This window comes from Narcine bancroftii, chromosome 2 (genome assembly GCF_036971445.1).
Source record: "Narcine bancroftii isolate sNarBan1 chromosome 2, sNarBan1.hap1, whole genome shotgun sequence".
NCBI lineage: Eukaryota > Metazoa > Chordata > Chondrichthyes > Torpediniformes > Narcinidae > Narcine > Narcine bancroftii.
In genome coordinates, this window is record NC_091470.1 from 42,456,355 (window position 1) to 42,478,046 (window position 21,692).

General features: G+C 39.6%; 1 long non-coding RNA gene across 1 annotated transcript; it reads left to right on the forward strand.

Annotated features, from left to right (window-relative positions):
• LOC138752318 (uncharacterized) lies at positions 1–20,804 on the forward strand. The gene is made up of 3 exons (XR_011350517.1): positions 1–74; positions 10,611–10,639; positions 20,612–20,804. It is a non-coding gene; the product is annotated as an uncharacterized lncRNA (long non-coding RNA).
• The last annotated feature ends 888 nt before the right edge of the window (positions 20,805–21,692 follow it).

Here is a 21,692-nt window from a genome sequence, read left to right on the forward strand (position 1 = left end):
GTGCCAGCGATCTGAACTGGACCTGTGTTGAAATCCTGCGCCGTCTGTAAGGAGTTGGTATGTCTTCTCCCCAGGTCTGCATGGGTTTTTCTCTGGGGGCTCCAGTTTCCTCCCAGTGCTGGGTGTTGGTTAATGGGCTGTAAAATTGGCGACACAGACTCGTAGGGCCGAATTGGCCTGTTACAGTGCTATATGTCTAAAAAAAATTAAAATCATTAAGTTCAATCTTTACATGATGTCTTGATGTGGTAAACTTGTTTCTCATGGATATTTGGATTTATTTTTCTTGAAAATACTGCTGACCTAAAATTCCAATTCTACATCATTGTACCTTAGTAATTGTGAAGCTTTTAGTCAGCCTTCCTGGAAGTCCAGCATTGGTAATTTAGATTGGTCACACTTCAATGCTCACAATCTATCTCTACATTATATCTTGTAGATCAATAGTTCTCAACCTGATTTCCACAGATCCATGGATTTCTTATGGTGGCATGGCAAAGACAAATATTACTGATAAAATAAACAAATGATATCTAAAACAGGTTGCAAATTAGATGATAAAAAAATTTAAATTCTCTAAATATTTTACCATCAAAGCAAAACAAAAATTCAATCAGTGTTCCGGGAGGGGGCTCAAGATCAGCAGTGCCACCCCTCCCCCATACCACTCCTCCACCCACACCACCCTTCCCCCACAACTGGCAGCGTGCAGATTTGTTAGGGGCGTGCTGTGAACTGAGATTCACTGGTGATGGGTTGTGCAGATGGCTGGTTTCTCCCCCATCTACCCAGATATAACCCAGGTTTCCCACCTAAACCCAGAGCCCTACTCAAGACCCTTGTAAGATCCTACCCTTTGTTAAAAGCTAATAAAAGCATATTCTCCCTCCAGTCGTCAGAGCTTTTATTCGTGCTGCAGAATGGTCCACAGGAATAAAGAGAATACTGAATTTGATCTATGGGTGGAAAAGATTTGGGAACTACTAATATAGACTATCAATTTCTATTGCACTCACTCTTATTAACAATTGAACAATGTAACTCACAAGCATGTTATCCTACATATTTCAGGCTTTTTTTCCTGTTTCTCTTTGCCCAAGGGTCATACTAGAATAGTAAACCCTTCACACTCCTTCCGTGGGGTTAGAGTTTAAAATTTCCAATGAAATTTTTGTGGAATATATTTATCACTGTGACATGAAACTATTGGAAGATCATTTTATCCTGAGATTAAAGTTCATAATACTTACTCAGGCCTGTGTGCGGGAGGGCGGGGTTTGCGGGCGATCGGGTTGGACAACGACAGTGCGGGGGCATCGGCTCTCGCTGCAGGGCGGCATCTCGGCGGATCAGCGGCCCCGTCACCGTGAGTCGCGGGTAGGCCTGCGGCAGGGAGGGGGAGTGGGCAACGGTCCTGGTGAGGTCCGGCCCCCCCTGAGTTTCTGCCGGACCCCCCTTGACCTGCTGAGTTTCCCCCGGATCTCCCTTGACCTGCTGAGTTTCTCCCGGACCCCCCTTGACCTGCTGAGTTTCTCCCAGAACCCCTCCCCTTGACCTTCTGAGTTTCTCCCGGACCCCTCCCCCTTGACCTGCTGAGTTTCTCTCGGACCCCCCTTTGACCTGCTGAGTTTCTCCCGGATCCCCCTTTGACCTGCTGAGTTTCTCCCGGATCCCCCTTTGACCCGCTGATGCCTGATGAGACACTAAAATCCCTTCACCATATGTTAAAGCTTGAGGTGCTCATTAATATGTTTTTAAGATAACTGAGTGGGCACGAGGTATATCTTAGAAGTGGACAAAGAATCAGAATCTAATTTGCAGAGAATTATGAATGTTTGGAATGGTGTGCTCAATACCACTGTACTGGGTGTATAGAAGGAGGCAATGAGTTGGCATACAGGAGGGAGATTGAAAACTTGGCTGAATGGTTCACTAACAACAACCTCTCACTTAATGTTACCAAGACTAAGGAGCTGATTGTAGACTTAAGGAAAGGAAAACCAGAGGTGTACAATCCAATGATCATTGAGGGATCAGAGGTGGAGACGGTGAGCTTGAAATTACTGGGGGTCACTATCTCGGAGGCCCTTTCCTGGATCATTAATCCCATCATGAAGAAAGCATATCAGCACCTCTACTTCCTCAATAGTTTGTGTGAAAGTTCTGTATGTCATCGGAAACCTTAGCAAACTTCTATAGATGTGCAGGGTGCTGACCAGCTTCATCCCAGTCTGGTATATGGGCACTAATACCTCTGAGGGGAGAGCCCTGCAAAAGTAGTAGACACAGCTCAGGTGAAACTCTCCCCACTATAGAGAAAATCAAAACATTTCTTTGGAGAAAAGCAGCAATCATCAAAGATTCACACCATCCAGGACATGCTCTGTTCCTGCTGCTGCCATCAGGAAAGAGGTACAGGTTTCACAAAATTTGTACCTCCAGGTTCAGCAATAATTGCTACCTCTCAACCATCCTGAACAACAAACTCATTTAAAGATTAAGAACATAGTTTGGTCACTATTTATTACTGAAGATTTATATTTCTGTATTTCTGCCTCTTCCTAGAATTAACAATTCAGCGTTCCCAGTATCCTATTCAGTATTTTAGTGAATCACTGTGACACCCTGAAACCTCTATGGACACCAGTTTTCCAGCCATGCTGATTGCAGTCTGAACATCCATTTTAACATTGAATATTGAGTTACTATTGGTGTACTTCAATGGAAGCTTAACCATCAGTCATTAGGCAATAGAGTATGGTTTGGTTCGTGCATGTCCAATGGAGCTGGCCATTGTGTACAAATTGAGAAGAATGGGCTCCAAATCCCTGAGTGAGATTGATGACAGACTCCTCAATGCTGCTTCACGTATCAGATTCTTTCTGGATAGTCTTTCAACACACAGAGCATTTTATTGTTTATTCCCATTTTCTGTTTGCTGCTTCCTGCTGTTGCTGGTTCAATATGTGCTACTTTTGCCCTCTGTGGAACTGTTAAAGTGGACTGGAGGTTGCTTGAAAACAGTTGCAAAAACAATTTTTTAATCAATTTGCCAAGTGTGAGAACACCATTACATCAAGAAGCACACCTAGTCTCCCCCAAAAGTTTGCCTTGTGGTTTACATGCCACATATTTATAGAGTCACCAGTTCTAGTTTTCCCAGAACATTTGAACAGACTTTACCATGTTTGTTAGAATTCTCTTGGGATTTGTTAATCAGGACTGTGTCCCTTACCCAATGGTTAATAATCTTTTACCGTCAAATATGGAGTTCCTTACCAGGCCTAGCATTGTTGAATTTGAAACAAAAGAATGGAATGCAGTTAGTCCCTCTCTCTTTCCCAGTCAACATTTTAAAACTTTCATTCTCAGAATCATCAACTGTGTGACCTTTCACACTCTGGTTGGTCATAGGTCATTCACATTCAGATTTCTTGATAAAGCTCCCACTGATGACATCTACTGATCAGTGAGGCCTCAGTCTATTATAATTTATACAATTGAAGGCACCAAAAGTAAAGTTGTAAATTTGTTGATTATATAAAGGCAAGTACAAACATATTTGCAAAGAAGATACAAAATACCTACAAATGCGTTTAAAAGAATGGGAAAAGATGTGGAAAATTGAGCATAATTTGAGCAAATGTGAACTTATTCATTCTGGCAGGAAAAACAAAACAGAAACATTATCTAAAAGGTGGGAGCTTTTGCCCTCATGCATCGTTATCTTCTGGATAAGTATTTTATATGGTACCTTCCAAATGCTTTCTGGAAATCCAACTATATACCTACTAGTTCCTTTCTGTCCACTTCCCTCATTATATCCTCAAGAACTCCAGTAAATTTGTCAAACATGAATGGCCTTCCTGAATCCATGGTGTGTCTGCTTGATGAAACAATTTCTATCTGAAATATTTCTTCCTAAATGATAGCTTCACACATTTTCCTAACTTCAGATGCTAACTGGCCTATAGTTACCTGCCTTTTGCCTATATCTTTTTTTAAACAGTTGCATGACATTTGTTGTCTTCCAATCTGCTATTACCAGATAATTATTGTATTATCTTCTTGACTTGCCACCACTTCTTGCAGAACCCTGTGATGCATTCCTTCAGGATCAGGAGACTTACCTAACTTAAGATCCACGACTTTGCTTAGCTCTACCACTTAAATGATAGCGATTGTATTGTAGTCTCACTTCCTATCTCTCCCTTAACATCTCTCTTTGGCATGATAGAGATGTCTTCCATTGTGAATACCAACATAAAATATTCGGTCAAAGTTTCAGCCACTTCTGCATTATCCAATATTAATTCCCCTTCATATATTCACTTTAGCCATCTTTTGCATTTTGTATAATTATGATATCTTTTACTAAGTTTTTATATTTTGTGGTAATTTACTTCCATATTCTATAGAACCATAGAACAGTACGACACAGAAAACAGGCCATTTAACCCTTCTAGTCTGTGCTGACCATCATCCTGCTAGTCTCATTGACCTTCTCCCATTCCATAACCCTCCAGACCTCTCCCATCCATTTATTTATCCAACTTATTCTTAAATCTTAAGATCAAGCCCACATTCAACACATCAGATGGCAGCTCATTTCACACTCACACCACTCTCTGAGTGAAGAACTTTCCTTTAAACATTTCCCCTTTCAGTTTAAATCTATGACCTCTTATATTTATCACACCCCAATCTAAGTGGAAAAAGCCTACTCGCATCTACTCTGTCTATACCCCTCATAATCCTGTAAACCTCTATCAAATCTCTCTTCTTCACTCCAAGGAATAAAGTCCTAACGTGTTTAATCTTTCCCTATAACTCAACTCCTGAAGACCCAGCAACATCCTAGTAAATCTTCTCTGCACTCTTTCAATCTTATTGATATCCTTCATGTAGTTAGGTGACCAGAAATGCACACAATGTCTTAAACAACTTCAACATAACATCCCAACTCATATTTTCAATACTTTGATCTATAAAGGCTAAGATGCCAAAAGCTTTCTTGACAACCCTGTCCACTTGTGACACCATCTTCAGGGAATTGTGTATCTGTATTCCCAGATCTCTTTGCTCCTCCACACTTCTCAGTGGCTTACCACTTACTGTGTATGTACTACCTTGGTTTGCCCTTCCAAAATGCAACACCTTGCACTTGTCTGCATTAAACCATCTGCTATTTTTTGGCCTATTCTCCCAGTTGGTCCAGATCCCTCTGCAAGCTTTGAAAATCTTCCAAGCTGTCCACAACACTTCCTATCTTTGTGTCATCAGCAAACTTGCCGATACAATTTACCACATTATTATCCAGATTGTTGATATAGAAAACAAACAACAATGGCCCCAACACAGATCCCTGAAGCATACCACTAGTCACAGGCCTCCAGCCTGAGAAGCAACTATTCACTACCACTCTTTGTTTTCTCCCACACAACTAATTTCAAATCCAGTTTACAACCTCTCCATGGATACCTTCTGAACTAACCTCCTATGTGGGACCTTGACAATGGTATTACTAAAGTCCACGTCAACAACATCCACACCCTTTCCTTCATCTTTCTTCTTGGTCACCTCCTCAAAAAGCTCTACAAGAACTGTTAAACATGACCCACCATACACACAAAGCCATGCTGACTGTCTTGAATCAGCCCATGATTGTCCAAATACCTATATCTCCTTTCTCTCGGAAATCCTTCCAGTAATTCACCTACTACTGATGTCAGGCTCACTGGCCTATAATTAATTATCTGTCATATTTTTGAAGTCTTTTTTAAGCAATGGGACAATATGAGCTACCTTCCAATCCTCTGGCACCTCATCCTTAGCTAAGCACATTTTGAATATATCTGCCTTTTCTTTTTTATTGCATGCAGTCTTCCAGTTGTCCACTTTTCTTGGTGACTTTGTGTGGTTGAGTTTTTAATTTGATGCCTTCCTTTCCTTCATTATCCAAGGCTGGATGACCCACCCTTACATTCTTGCTTTTAACTGGAATATACTTTGATTGAACTGTGTGAAAGGCTTCAATTTTACTTTAACTCTCCAACAACTTAGACTGTGTTCTTAGTCTACATTAGCCAATTCCTCCCACATCCCATTGTAGTCTCCCTTGCAAAATTCACTAGTTTTAATCAAACTAATGCATCCTCTATTTGTATGAGAAATCTAATTATAATGTTGTCATTCTTTCTGAAAAAGCAGCTGATGCATAGTGCAATTACCATATGCTGCACAGAATAATTGAGCAGAAATATCAGCTCTCCATGCATGGGTTTAAAGAATCGTTGCCAAACCTATGGGGACTTTTGAATTTAACTGCTCTTTAATCTCCTTAAAATAATACTTCAATAAAACAAAAGAATGTTGTAAAAGTATCAATCTGATCTTTAATATAATAAAAACATTCAGATATTATACCAAAAATGCCTTTATTATTTATGATTTTACAAAATCATTGCGAGCTAAACTATCTGTTTTTATCAAAAAAAATTACTAGATTTTATTGTCTTAAAAATACTGTAATTGAAGACAAAATAGACAATACTGAGATAGAGTGGAATATGCAGATCAATCAGAATTAATTATTCGATCATGTATACTATTTAAAAGCCAATCAGTATTCTTGTGTAGAACAAAATATCATGAGAGCACAGATGAGGTCAATGAACTATGTGTTTAATGTCCTGTGCCTCATTGGGAGCATAATTCAAAGAATACTGTACATTTGGATCTAAATGCTAAATGTAATAAATGAGGGGGGATCAATGGGGAATGAAATTGGTACGCATTCACAGACAAAAAATTAACTTTCCACAAAATTCTCGTCACGAATAAGTTGTCATTATATTCCCAAGATGATGATTAAAAATTATATTAACACTATTGAGATAGTGATCTCAGTGGAATGTCTGGTGAAAGAATTTGTCATAATTAAAATATGAAAATGTCTGCAGAAGTAAAAGTACTTTCATTCAATTTATAAGAAAAATGTTTCCCTATGAATAATAGGAAGAGATATAATTTTAAAAAATAGAAAATTCTGACCAAACTAGCATATTTTGTTTAATGATACAATTGCTTTTTTTAAAAAAAAAACAAATTATTTTCTTCCTGACAATGTCAAAAGGCCTTTGTATTTGAAAGTCTTCAGGCTGATCAATTCTTCACCAATCTTCTAATGACTGGTCAGCAGGATTGAAATGAATCCAATAAATGAAAATATACGGTGACTTGTTTACTGTGATACCAGATGATTTGCAGCTGGCCACCACCGCCCGACATCACATTTGTCCTGCTTTGCGGAAACTGCCAAAATGTTTGGCCTGGAAGTCAGCCTGAAGAAAACTGAGGTCCTCCATCAGCCAGCTCCCCACCATGACTACCAGCCCCCCCACATCACCATCGGGCACACAAAACTCAAAACGGTCAACCAGTTTACCTATCTCGGCTGCACCATTTCATCAGATGCAAGGATCGACAATGAGATAGACAACAGACTCGCCAAGGCAAATAGCGCCTTTGGAAGACTACACAAAAGTGTCTGGAAAAACAACCAACTGAAAAACCTCACAAAGATAAGCGTATACAGAGCCGTTGTCATACCCACACTCCTGTTCGGCTCCGAATCATGGGTCCTCTACCGGCATCACCTACGGCTCCTAGAACGCTTCCACCAGCGTTGTCTCCGCTCCATCCTCAACATCCATTGGAGCGCTTTCATCCTTAACGTCGAAGTACTCGAGATGGCAGAGGTCGACAGCATCGAGTCCACGCTGCTGAAGATCCAGCTGCGCTGGGTGGGTCACGTCTCCAGAATGGAGGACCATCGCCTTCCCAAGATCGTGTTATATGGCGAGCTTTCCACTGGCCACCGTGACAGAGGTGCACCAAAGAAAAGGTACAAGGACTGCCTAATGAAATCTCTTGGTGCCTGCCACATTGACCACCGCCAGTGGGCTGATATCGCCTCAAACCGTGCATCTTGGCGCCTCACAGTTTGGCGGGCAGCAACCTCCTTTGAAGAAGACCGCAGAGCCCACCTCACTGACAAAAGGCAAAGGAGGAAAAACCCAACACCCAACCCCAACCAACAAATTTTCCCCTGCAGCCGCTGCAACCGTGTCTGCCTGTCCCGCATCGGACTTGTAAGCCACAAACGAGCCTGCAGCTGACGTGGACTTTTACCCCCTCCATAAATCTTCGTCCGCGAAGCCAAGCCAAAGAAAAAAAGAAAAGAATTCCCTACTGCCCAGCAGTTATTAGGTCATTAACCCTGTATACATAGGGCTGCTTGAGAAGCCTTCAAGCTCATTTATTTGTACGCATGTGCCTGATCTGGGCAAATTCTTCAACTTGTGAGTTCACAATTATAACATTGAAACTTGAGATTTCTGAATTGATTGCTGACCTCATCTGTGCTTTCAGGATATTTTGTTGGATGGAATTAAGTCTCTTGTTCTACACAAGAAGACTGATTAGCTTTTAAATAGTATTTTAATTAAACTGTGAAGAATATAGATCAACCCTAATGACTTCCTGTCACATATGATGAAAATACACAATAGACCATGATAATCTTTAATTCCAAATGTCAACATTGATGAATATTCTCTTTCAACTTCAACATCTGCTCTAACAGAATATCAAGACCTTTATTTATTAATTTCATATGCAATGTTGGCTTTGAATCCCAGCGTCCTCGAAAATCTGTCATATTTTAATACATCAGGTACTGATTTGATCAGCCATAGGTGATCATTGCAAAAGTAATTTGATTTCCCTATTGATTTTTTTATCGATATGTGTATTTCACCTGATTGCATTTGGGTCAAATTTTGGACACAGATTAAACAAATGGTATTTTGCAATGAATTGCATCCCCTAGAACACCAAATCAATGCAGCCCATCGACATCAAATTTTTCAACTCCTGATTGGATGGCAGTTTAATTAATTCTGGTGGTATGATTTCATTCAATAATCAATTCCAGTAACAGCAAATCAGATGTTATTGCTTCAAAGTGCTCAGTAACTCAGACAGTCTGATAAAAGCACAATTATCCTCCCCTTAGTCAGGCAGACCAGAGACAACAAGGAGTGGAAGGATCCTACTATTGACCTTATTCTTTCCTTTCTGTGATAGAAGCAAAAGTGGCTATTTCTGCAAATTTGTTTTCATCAGAAAGCGACCTATGCTCAGTGTCATTCTTTATATGAAGGCAACATTGCTTCCAATACTGCCTAATTGGAATGTATATAGTCAATATTTTAGATGCAGTGATTTTTTAAAATTTATTTTGAACAAGTGCAATTTAAAAGTAGAAAGACCTAAAAGTAGAAGCAGTAAAGCCACAAAATATCTGAAATATACAAGACCAATAGTTTAGTCGAATAAGATTGAAGTGCCAGCAGGTTTTAAAAAATCCCTTATCAAATTTATTGTGGGGAATACCAATCTAGAAACAGATAACAGTGTTAAGTTTGAAGATATTGAAGAAAATATCGACACATCAGAAGAAAATTACGAAATTCGATAGGACAGCTACTTGTATGGACAAGAAATAAGATTCCAAAGAAACTAGGACATTGATGTAATCCCATACTGATGTAATCTCCTTAAACTATCTTAAATTGCACCCTCATCCTCATCCAGCAATATTCATACGGTAAGTTTTTTAAAAATTTAATGCCAGAGTAGCAATTTTTAAATGTTCTATGAAGTGTTCATGCAATGATGGTACTGTCCTTAAAGTGGTCCAATTTTAATGCTTGGCATTTTTAAAAAAAATATATACATAGTGACAATTACTTGTTTCAAAGATTGATCTATATTCTTCACAGTTTAATTAAAAAGCTATTTTTATTATCTAAATTGGAGCTTTCTGACATCCATATATCTACCAGTTGCTATTTTAAGACAGAATTGCCTTAAGCACCTGATGCAATCGCAACTGCAATTGCAACTTCCCTGACATCGCCATTACGATGCAAAATATGATGCGACATCTTCAGTACAGGTGGCTTGATGGGTCTGTTAATGAGGCCTGACTGAATTGGTAGTCATGCAGTTCTAGAGTTAAAATTGACACTAGACTGAAATGATACAAATTTGAAAGTCAGTGGCAAATCTATCCTCATTACCTAATCCTTCTCACTTCCTTTTCTACTGTTTACATATTAGATGAATTCCAATGAAATTATACATGTCAAAATTAAGTACATTTAATTATTATTTTAAAAGGTTATTTTTCTATGTCCCAATTATACTTCACGATAGTTTGTTTCTTCCTGCTTTTCCAACAGTCTCAATAAAGTTTTCCATATTTAACTACTACTTACTGCATTTCAAAGAATACATTTCTAGGGACTCATGATCAATGTCTAGAAACTTGATAGTTCATAGACTACATGTGATTTACTTGTCTATGTTACAGCAGATCCAAAAAGTAAACTGTGCTTTCTGCATGCGTATATATAAATAATGTTGGTTGGAATACCTCAGGATTTTAGAAAGATTCATCATTCTTCATCTTTTCTAACCCAACTTTCCAGAGTTTTAAAAAATTAATATTTTTATTATTTATTCATTTAATTTCCATTCAGGTCACAGCTGCATAGATGGAGAAAATAAGGTATGTGGAAGTTCATCTGATTTTAACTTTCTTTTACATCAAAGCAAAGTGATTGTGATTTGAGATATTTATTATTTGATAATATACAATATTAATGTTCAAGGAATGCAACATAAACAGGGATTGAAAATGTGGGTTGATGAAAACAGTCGTGCTGTGACTCTCTAGCGCTAATGAAATTTCTAACTTGGAATACCACAGCCACTTGACATGCATAATTATGAAAACTACTTAATTTCAGCTTTGAAAATATTTTCTAAAAATACATTAAAATGGAGGATATTCCTTAAGTGATTAAATCAATTTTAATTGGTCTTTGAACAGTTCCCTAGAGAAGATGAGCATATTATGTTCCTGAATTTTAAAAAGCAATCAGCAAATAACATCATTAATTTCTTACACCTGATTCTGAATTAAATTAAATAATTTACAATAAGGAATATTATCTAACTAGATTAGAACATCTCATTTAATGGAATGTAGCACCAACTCTATTTACTCAATCCAAACAAGAAGTTCTGATATTTTTCAAATTATTTAATCACTCTCCCAATTGTACAAAATACTAAGCAGTATAGATCTACTCAATGTGTTATTTATGCATTATACCCAATTTTTATATCGTGACCTTTTACAGACAGATATATAGATGTTCGGCAGATAATTAAGATTATAGATTTTTTTTAACTGCCTTTTTTCTATTTGTTATTATCTAAATTTTTCTAAATCTGTCCAATCATTATTATTTTTATAATACTTCATTTTTGGAAATTAATTCAATAAAATAAATTATTCAGCCTTGTATACATAGGTCAGCACCACATTGTGAGCCAAAGCACCTGTAATGTTCTAAGATCCAATAACGTCAGTGCATTTAAAAAAAGTTATTTGTCAAATTATTAATTAACCAAGTTAATAACAGCACCTAATAGCAATAGCCTGTATATGCCAGAGATTGACTGATCTCAGAAGCGAAGCTCAGGAATTTTCAGTACTTAGAGTAGAGACGACCTAGTAACACCAGAAACTATAGGTTTCTGTGAGGGGCACTGGACAAAGTGGAAACTCTCTGTCTGCCTTACAGTAGACACAAGTGAAGAATTTCATACATTGTAGTATCACGTGACAATAATGGTACTTTTACAAAAGAAGCAAGCACAGTCAATACAGTCTCTGTATTTTTGTGGAGTTTTTTCTTTTTAAAATATTTTTAGTGAGTTTAACATATAAACTTGCATACAATTTTTTAAGAAAAGCACATAACAAATGATCTCGTATACATCCAAGTACAAAAAAGAAGAAAAAAAAATTGATGGAACTAAATTTACTCTTCCTTGATCCACATAAGAAACAAGTACTGGTTATTGAATTAATCAATGATAACCATATTAAACCCATATTTGCAAAGTTAAGCCAAATAATTTCTTTAAATATAAGAAAAAAAACCCAAAAAAACTAAACACTAAATTTAATCTACCCCCTCCCTCTAATCAAGGTAATCTTGTGTGTATATAAGGAAATTATGGATCTGATGGCAACCTCCAGACATTGGACAGAGAATCCCCAAAACATTCAAAATTCTTAATTCTTCCAATCATTATAGTATTCCATGAATGGGTTCCATATCTTTATAAATTGAAACTTTCTATCTTTAATATTGTATCTAATTTTGTCCAAACTTAAATTGGACATTACATCAAATAACCACTGTGTATGGGTAGGTGAAAAATCATCTTTCCATTTTAATATGATAGTTCATCTGGCTATCAATGTGGTAAAGGCCAAAACTGTTTCCTGAGATGTAGGCAGAAGTACATCTAGCTCATGTGAAAACCAAACAAAACAATTAATGGAAAAGCTTTTATATCAATCTTAAGAATTGTTGATAAAGTTTGGAAAATGTCTTTCCAAAATCTCTCTAAATTTGGGCACTCCCACAACATGAACCAGCGAAGCTTCAAAAATTTTACACTTCTTATATCTTTTCTTTGGCTTGGCTTCGCGGACGAAGATTTATGGAGGAGGTAAATGTCCATGTCAGCTGCAGGCTCGTTTGTGGCTGACAAGTCCGATGCGGGACAGGCAGACACGGTTGCAGCGGTTGCAGGGGAAAATTGGTTGGTTGGGGTTGGGTGTTGGGTTTTTCCTCCTTTGCTTTTTGTCAGTGAGGTGGGCTCTGCGATCTTCTTCAAAGGAGGTTGCTGCCTGCCAAACTGTGAGGCGCCAAGATGCGCGGTTTGAGGTGATATCAGCCCACTGGCGGTGGTCAATGTGGCAGGCACCAAGAGATTTCTTTAGGCACTCCTTGTATCTTTTCTTTGGTGCACCTCTGTCACGGTGGCCAGTGGAGAGCTCACCATATAACACGATCTTGGGAAGGCGATGGTCCTCCATTCTGGAGACGTGACCCACCCAGCGCAGCTGGATCTTCAGCAGCGTGGACTCGATGCTGTCGACCTCTGCCATCTCGAGTACTTCGACGTTAGGGATGAAAGCGCTCCAATGAATGTTGAGGATGGAGCGGAGACAACGCTGGTGGAAGCGTTCTAGGAGCCGTAGGTGATGCCGGTAGAGGACCCATGATTCGGAGCTGAATAGGAGTGTGGGTATGACAACGGCTCTGTATACGCTTATCTTTGTGAGGTTTTTCAGTTGGTTGTTTTTCCAGACACTTTTGTGTAGTCTTCCAAAGGCACTATTTGCCTTGGTGAGTCTGTTGTCTATCTCGTTGTCGATCCTTGCATCTGATGAAATGGTGCAGCCGAGATAGGTAAACTGGTTGACCGTTTTGAGTTTTGTGTACCCGATGGAGATGTGGGGGGGCTGGTAGTCATGGTGGGGAGCTGGCTGATGGAGGACCTCAGTTTTCTTCAGGCTGACTTCCAGGCCAAACATTTTGGCAGTTTCCGCAAAACAGGACGTCAAGCGCTGAAGAGCTGGCTCTGAATGGGCAACTGAAGCGGCATCATCTGCAAAGAGTAGTTCACGGATAAGTTTCTCTTGTGTCTTGGTGTGAGCTTGCAGGCACCTCAGATTGAAGAGACTGCCATCCGTGCGGTACCGGATGTAAACAGCGTCTTCATTGTTGAGGTCTTTCATGGCTTGGTTCAGCATCATGCTGAAGAAGATTGAAAAGAGGGTTGGTGCGAGAACACAGCCTTGCTTCATGCCATTGTTAATGGAGAAGGGTTCAGAGAGCTCATTGCTGTATCTGACCCGACCTTGTTGGTTTTCGTGCAGTTGGATAATCATGTTGAGGAACTTTGGGGGGCATCCGATGCTCTCTAGTATTTGCCAAAGCCCTTTCCTGTTCACGGTGTCGAAGGCTTTGGTGAGGTCAACAAAGGTGATGTAGAGTCCTTTGTTTTGTTCTCTGCACTTTTCTTGGAGCTGTCTGAGGGCAAAGACCATGTCAGTAGTTCCTCTGTTTGCGCGAAAGCCGCACTGTGATTCTGGGAGAATATTCTCGGCGACACTAGGTATTATTCTATTTAGGAGAATCCTAGCGAAGATTTTGCCTGCAATGGAGAGCAACGTGATTCTCCTGTAGTTTGAGCAGTCTGATTTCTCGTCTTTGTTTTTGTACAGGGTGATGATGGTGGCATCACGAAGGTCCTGAGGCAGTTTTCCTTGGTCCCAACAAAGCTTGAAAAACTCATGCAGTTTGACATGCAGAGTTTTGCCGCCAGCCTTCCAGACCTCTGGGGGGATTCCATCCATACCTGCTGCTTTGCCACTTTTCAGTTGTTCGATTGCCTTATATGTCTCATCCTGGGTGAGGACCTCATCCAGCTCTAGCCTTAGGGGCTGTTGAGGGAGCTGGAGCAGGGCGGAATATTGGACTGAGCGGTTGGCACTGAAAAGAGATTGGAAGTGTTCTGACCATCGGTTGAGGATGGAGATCTTGTCGCTGAGGAGGACTTTGCCGTCTGAGCTGCGCAGTGGGCTTTGGACTTGGGGTGAGGGGCCGTACACAGCCTTTAGAGCCTCGTAGAAACCCCTGAAGTCGCCAATGTCCGCGCTGAGCTGGGTTCGCTTGGCGAGGCTAGTCCACCACTCATTTGTGATCTCCCGGAGTTTGCGCTGAAGATGGCTGCATGCGCGACGGAAGGCTTGTTTCTTCTCTGGACAGGACGGCTTTGTAAGGTGAGCAGCTCGCTTCTTTGCCAGCAGCTCCTGGATTTCCTGGCTGTTTTCGTTGAACCAGTCCTTGTTTTTCCTGGAGGAGAAGCCCAGTACCTCTTCAGTGGATTGCAGTATGGTAGTCTTCAACTGATCCCAGAGGGTTTCAGGGGACGGGTTCGTGAGACGGATTGCATCGTCGAACTTTGCTTTGAGGTTTGCCTGGAAGTTTCCTCTCGCTTCGTCTGACTGCAGGTTTCCAACATTGTACCTCTTTCTGGGGGCTTTACTGTTCCTGGGCTTTGGCTTGAAGTGAAGTTTGAGCATGCAGCGAACCAGCCGGTGGTCAGTGTGGCATTCTGCGCTGGGCATGACCCTGGTGTGGAGCACATCTCATTTGTCACTTTCTCGCAGCAGGATGTAGTCCAGGAGGTGCCAGTGTTTGGATCGGGCATGCATCCAGGTAGTCTTAAGGCTGTCCCTCTGCTGAAAAAGGGTGTTTGTAATGACAAGCCGCTGTTCCGCGCAGAGCTCCAACCCGGGTAAGAAACCTGCATAGGAGAAGGCCACTCCGATATAAAACCTACGACCCAAGGACCTCGCTGCCACGTCCCAGCTTGCTTGGCCACGGCACACGAACCATGGGTGTAAAGGGTGGTGCCAGTACTGCGTGCACTGCACTCCACCTAAAAGCTCCTTTGCGCAGGCCCGAGGACAGGTCCACGTCCTCCCCCTCCACGTCCTCCCCCTCCACGTCCTCCCCCTCAAAAGATGCTCACAAACTCAAGCTAGCATGCTGGAACATCAGAACCATGCTAGACAAGGCTGACAGCCACCGACCTGAACGTCGGTCTGCCCTAATTGCACATGACACTTCTCATATAGTGGATCAATATCTGCATTAAAAATTAGATCATTTAAGTTTGGACATATGAGTTCTGTGTACATCCCTATCTTGACAAAATGAAAATGTTACATTCAAATCTCATTCCCAGTCATTCTTAATGCCAGCCATTGAGGCTGATCTTAAATCTAATAAATCATTATAAATATATTAATCCACCATGAAAAAAAAACATAGGTTAAAAAATACATCAAGAATATTAGAATTTGAGATTCACGGAAAATCAGAAAGCTTGGACTGAACAAAATGTCTAACTTGTAAATATCTACAAAAATGTCTGTTAGAAAGATTAAATTTGGCTAATAATCCAACTGCATGAAAACCAACAAGGTCGGGTCAGATACAGCAATGAGCCCTCTGAACCCTTCTCCATTAACAATGGCGTGAAGCAAGGCTGCCTTCTCGCACCAACCCTCTTTTCAATCTTCTTCAGCATGATGCTAAAACAAGCCATGAAAGACCTCAACAATGAAGACGCTGTATACATCCAATACCGCACGGATAGCAGTCTCTTCAATCTGAGGCGCCTGCAAGCTCACACCAAGACACAAGAGCAACTTGTCCGTGAACTACTCTTTGCAAACGATGCCGCTTTAGTTGCCCTTTCAGAGCCAGCTCTTCAGCGCTTGACATCCTGTTTTGCGGAAACTGCCAAAATGTTTGGCCTGGAAGTCAGCCTGAAGAAAACTGAGGTCCTCCATCAGCCAGCTCCCCACCATGACTACCAGCCCCCCCACATCTTCATCGGGCACACAAAACTCAAAACGGTCAACCAGTTTACCTATCTCGGCTGCACCATTTCATCGGATGCAAGGATCGACAATGAGATAGACAACAGACTCGCCAAGGCAAATAGCGCCTTTGGAAGACTACACAAAAGAGTCTGAAAAAACAACCAACTGAAAAACCTCACAAAGATTAGCTTATACAGAGCCGTTGTCATACCCACACTCCTGTTCGGCTCCGAATCATGGGTCCTTTACCGGCATCACCTACGGCTCCTAGAACGCGTCCACCAGCGTTGTCTCTGCTCCATCCTCAACATTCATTGGAGCGACTTCATCCCTAACATCGAAGTACTTGAGATGGCAGAGGCCGACAGCATCGAATCCACGCTGCTGAAGATCCAACTGCGCTGGGTAGGTCACATCTCTAGAATGGAGGACCATCGCCTTCCCAAGATCGTGTTATATGGCGAGCTCTCCACTGGCCACCAAGACAGAGGTGCACCAAAGAAGAGGTACAAGGACTGCCTAAAGAAAGCTCTTGGTGCCTGCTACATTGACCACCGCCAGTGGGCTGATATCGCCTCAAACCGTCCATCTTGGTGCCTCACAGTTCGGCGGGCAGCAACCTCCTTTGAAGAAGACCGCAGAGCCCACCTCACTGACAAAAGGCAAAGGAGGAAAAACCCAACACCCAACCCCAACCCACCAATTTTCCCTTGCAACCGCTGCAACCGTGTCTGCCTGTCCCGCATCGGACTTGTCAGCCACAAACGAGCCTGCAGTTGACGTGGACTTTACCCCTCCATAAATCTTCGTCCGCGAAGCCAAGCCAAAGATAAAGAAATGTGTCAATTTAGAAAAGGAAAATGGTAAAATAATTCCTAAAATTGTCAACATAGTTTTTTAAAAAAAAAAACTGCAGTTCCATTTCTACCCAAAAGGGGCGATTCCCAAATTTAATAATAAAAGTAAATTATGTATGGTAACCGCCCAATAGTAAAATCTAAAATCTAGAAGTGATGAACCTCCATTCCTTGTAGTCTTTTGAAGATGGACTTTATTTATAACTGAATCTAATGAGCTAAAAAAGGATTTAGGAATAAAAATTGGTAAAGCTTGAAAAAGATACAGAAATTTAAGTAAAATGTTCATTTTAATTGAATTAATATGACCGATCATTGTAATAGATAAGGGTGACCAACCTAATAATAGTAGTTTAATCTTATTGAGTAATGCCAAAAAATTCTCTTTCACTAAACTTTTGTAACATTTCATAATTATAATTCCTGTGGAGGTCACTTGAATTTAATTTAGACATACAGCATGGTAACAGGCCATTTTACACCCAATTAACCTACACCCCCCCAATACATTTCAAACAGTGGGAGGAAACAGGAGCCCCCAGGAAAATCCCATGCAGACATGGGGAGAACGTACAAACTCTTTACAGACAGTGTTGGATTCGAACCCCAGTCCTGATTGATGGCACTGTAAACGTATTGTGCTAACTGCTACCCCAACCATGTCACCTTTGAAAATAAACAACCATTTTAGACAGCGTTGTTAATTATAGAACAAAAAAGGAAAGGTGAGAACAAGATGATACCTGGTTGTAGTAGTCTAAAGTCAATTAGCATAGTCTGTGTGCATCACTTCAGGACAGAATTCTGGCACAAATATATTTAGGTAATAATTAAAAATTCTGTTCCTTCTGTACAACTTGCAAATGATTTAAAAATTACTTTGGAATTAGGAAAATGTTGCAGTAGTGTGTAGGAAAATCTACTGATTTAAATTTAGATAATTTATTTTAGTTAAATGTCAATGCTAAATTAATTTGCAAGTATCATCTCTTTTCAATATTATAATGTTATGAAGAATCCATGCGTTTCAAGATACTGCAGGAAGATTCAGCCTGAAACTAGAGGTCCTGTATTGTTTGCATGCATGTGCCTTAGAAAAGTTAAACTGATCATGTGTATTTTACAGGATTTGTGACAAATGGCAATGGCTAGTCATATCAAGAGTATGATCACTCAAAATACTCTACCATAGAACGCTGTAGCACAGAAACAGGCCCTTCAGCCCTTCCATTCTGTGTTGATCTATTATTCTACCTACTCCCACTGACCTGCACCCAGACCATATCCTTCCATACCTCTTCCATCCATGTACCTGTTCAAATGTTTCTTACAAACCATTCCACAACTTGTGGAGTGTCTGTAGTTTGCTCTATGCATGAAATGCAGTGCATATATAAAGATGATACAATAAAAGATTTAATTTCTATAAAGGTCATTCTAATTATAGATTGGCATGAGACTCAGGAAGTAACAGAATTAAAAACACTAACTGCTGCAGTAAAGCATATCAATATAAACAAACTATGGATACTGGAAATTAGAAATGGAAAAACAGGAATTCTGCAAGAATTCAGCAGATCAGGCAACATTTGCGGAGAAACAAAATTTCAGCTCGATAGACTATAATGATACAGACCACATTTTTTGGACTGTATTAATCTGGTGCTTTCCCTGGATCCTGATGCAAATCACACATTTAAAAGTTTACCTCCTAAATTACTTAACATTGTTTACTGTGGAAACATTAAAGGTGATTGGAATTTACTGCCAATAATTTTTTTTTTTCTTCACACCATAAATCACATTAGCCATGATATACACTTTTTCTTTTTCACACATATACAGTGACTTTTTCTCCCCCCCCTCCCTCCTCCCAAGCCACCCCCCCCACCCCCCCCTCTCATCCATTTTAGGTATACAATCTAGGTTGCATTAAACCAGTCAGACAATGTTGTCATTCAACAAAAATACACCAGAAATTCTACTGAGTCCATTCTTTTCTTTCCTTCTCCTTCCATCAACTTAGGTAATGTTTGTCCCCGGTAGGTTTTCGCTATTGTATTTAATGTAAGGCTCCCATACTTGTTTGAATATTTCAATATTATTTCTTAAACTATATGTTATTTTTTAAATGGAATACATTTATTCATTTCTATATACCATTGTTGTATTTTCAAATTATCTTCCAATTTCCAGGTTGACATAATACATTTTTTTGCTACGGCTAGGGCTATCTTAACAAATCTTTTTTGTGCATCCTCCAAATCAATACCAAATTCTTTGTTTTTTATGTTACTTAGGAGAAAGATCTCTGGATTCTTTGGTATATTGTTTTCTGTTATTTTACTTAATATCTGATTGAGATCATCCCAAAATTTTTCTACTCTCTCACATGTCCAGATTGCATGAATTGTTGTTCCCCTTTCTTTTTTACATCGAAAACATCTATCAGATACTGTTGGGTCCCATTTATTTAACTTTTGCGGTGTAATGTGTAACCAATTATATTGTATCATACGTAGCCTCGTATTTATTGTATTTCTCATCGTTCCAGAACATAACTTCTCCCATGTTTCCTTTTTTATCTTTATATTTAAATCTTGTTCCCATTTTTGTTTAGCTTTACCATTTGTTTCCTCATTCTCCTTTTCTTGCAGTTTAATATACATATTTGTTATAAATCTTTTGATTAACATTGTATCTGTAATCACATATTCAAGGTTACTTCCCTCTGGTAAACTCAAATTGCTTCCTAATTTATCTTTAGAGCCGCACAATTAAGATACCTATCAGATTTTTATCAAACAAGGGAAAAACCAGACTGGACGAGATTAGAATTAGATAAAATAGGGGAAAAGATACCTGAACACATATTATATAAATGGGACGAAAAATTGGTACAACATAGAACTTCTCCAGTATTACATCATCTCCTCAATATTTGGAAGAAGATTCATGTAGAAAGAAATAAAACAAATTATCAATTACCAAAACTAATATTGACGCAAAATAAGCTACTCCCTTTTACAATAGATAACCTTTCCTTTAGAGAATGGGAAAAAAAAGGGATTAAAAGAATAGAAAATTGTTTTTCAGGAAGTAGATTCTTATCCTTTGAACAAATGAGAGATAAGTACAATATAACTGGAGATACAGCGCTGGCATATTACCAACTGAGATCCTACTTGAAAGACTGCCAATAAAATTGAAGTAAACAAAATTGTAGAGATGATGTGTTTTCATTCTCACATTTAATGTTATGGGACTAGTTAATTCTTGTGTGGTGAGAAATGCCAAACTCTGATGAGAAAGAGACACTTGACAAACAAATGATAAAAATAAATTGTTATTTCAGTTCTTCACAAAAACCAAACGAGCAGCTACAGGAGCACCAACTGGAGCAGCGGGAGTCAGAATTTGAAACAACTCACTTGTACCTGGAGTTGCAACATGCCCAGAAGGAGCTGAAACTGCTGGGAGAAAAATTACACAGGTTCATCTCCAAAGATCAAAATTTACTGTTTCAATTTCACAATATATTTACATCTAAGCCAATAATACATATATTCCACAAAGAATAAATTGTTTTTACCTCTTAGGTTAAAATTAAATGGCTGGTGTTTCCTATCTAGCAGCAACCTATGTTCAATTTTGACTTATTTTATAATCTTTTCAATATTTTATAATGTTCTTAATGTATCTGACATAAACGATCAGTTTGTCAGTGTTATCCTGTGGTAATGATAAAAGTATTATATGTGTGTAACAGTCAAATTTTGTGAACTAAGTTTTAGGGTAAAATTTAGGGGGCTATTACACGCATACTCATTTTGACCGCAGTAAGATATTGGATGGGCGGTCAGGCACCAAGATTGGCTGGTAACTCCTCGTTCGGGGCGTCGGGATCTCAGATGGGTGGATGGGACCGGGTGGTAAGTCCACAGTCAAGGCATCTGGAGCTCAAATGGGTAAGACAGGAGTCTACATTCAATGCATCGTGAACTCTGGTAGGCAGGAAGTAGGGGCCAAAAATTGGGTAGGGGGTTGACTTTTACATAGTATCGACTATTATACATGTATATACGGTAAGTTGACTCCTTTTTGTTACTTTTATTGTCTTTAATTTTGTTTGAAAAGGAGCACAAGAGCACACACCAATCCACAGATTGGTTAATGTTGCAGTATTGTTCGGAGAGTGGTGGATAGCCTTCAATAAAATGAAAAGAGGGCCCGAGGAAGAAATAAGCAACAGCTAAAAACAATCTTTGAAATTACAGGAGAGCTGGAAGGAGGATATAGTAAGCAGATTTATTTTATGTTGGGTAAACCACATGCAAAAACAAATTCCTGACAGGGGTTCTCCTGTAGCCAATGTTGGGAGGCTTCAAATATTGCATATACAAATATGGGAGACAAAGTCAAACTCATGCCATGGG